This window comes from Bombina bombina, chromosome 7 (genome assembly GCF_027579735.1).
Source record: "Bombina bombina isolate aBomBom1 chromosome 7, aBomBom1.pri, whole genome shotgun sequence".
Classification (NCBI taxonomy): domain Eukaryota; kingdom Metazoa; phylum Chordata; class Amphibia; order Anura; family Bombinatoridae; genus Bombina; species Bombina bombina.
In genome coordinates, this window is record NC_069505.1 from 96337431 (window position 1) to 96337916 (window position 486).

Below are 486 nucleotides of genomic sequence, written 5' to 3' on the forward strand. Positions count from 1 at the left end.
CACACTAGTCTGTCTTCTTGCCTAGTACACACACACACACACAAGTCTGTCTTCTTGCCTATTACACACACACACAAGTCTGTCTCCTTGCTTAGTACACACACACACACACACACACTAGTCTCCTTGCTTAGTACACACACACACACACACACTAGTCTGTCTCCTTGCCTATTACACACGCAAAACACACAAGTCTGTCTCCTTGCCTATTATACACACACACACACTAGTCTGTCTCCTTGCCTAGTACACACACACACACTAGTCTGTCTCCTTGCCTAGTACACACACACATACTACTAGTCTGTCTCCTTGCCTAGTACACACACACACACACGTCTGTCTCCTTGCCTAGTACACACACACACACACACACACGTCTGTCTCCTTGCCTAGTACACACACACACACACACACTAGTCTGTCTCCTTGCCTAGTACACACACACACACACACGTCTGTCTCCTTGCCTAGTACACACAC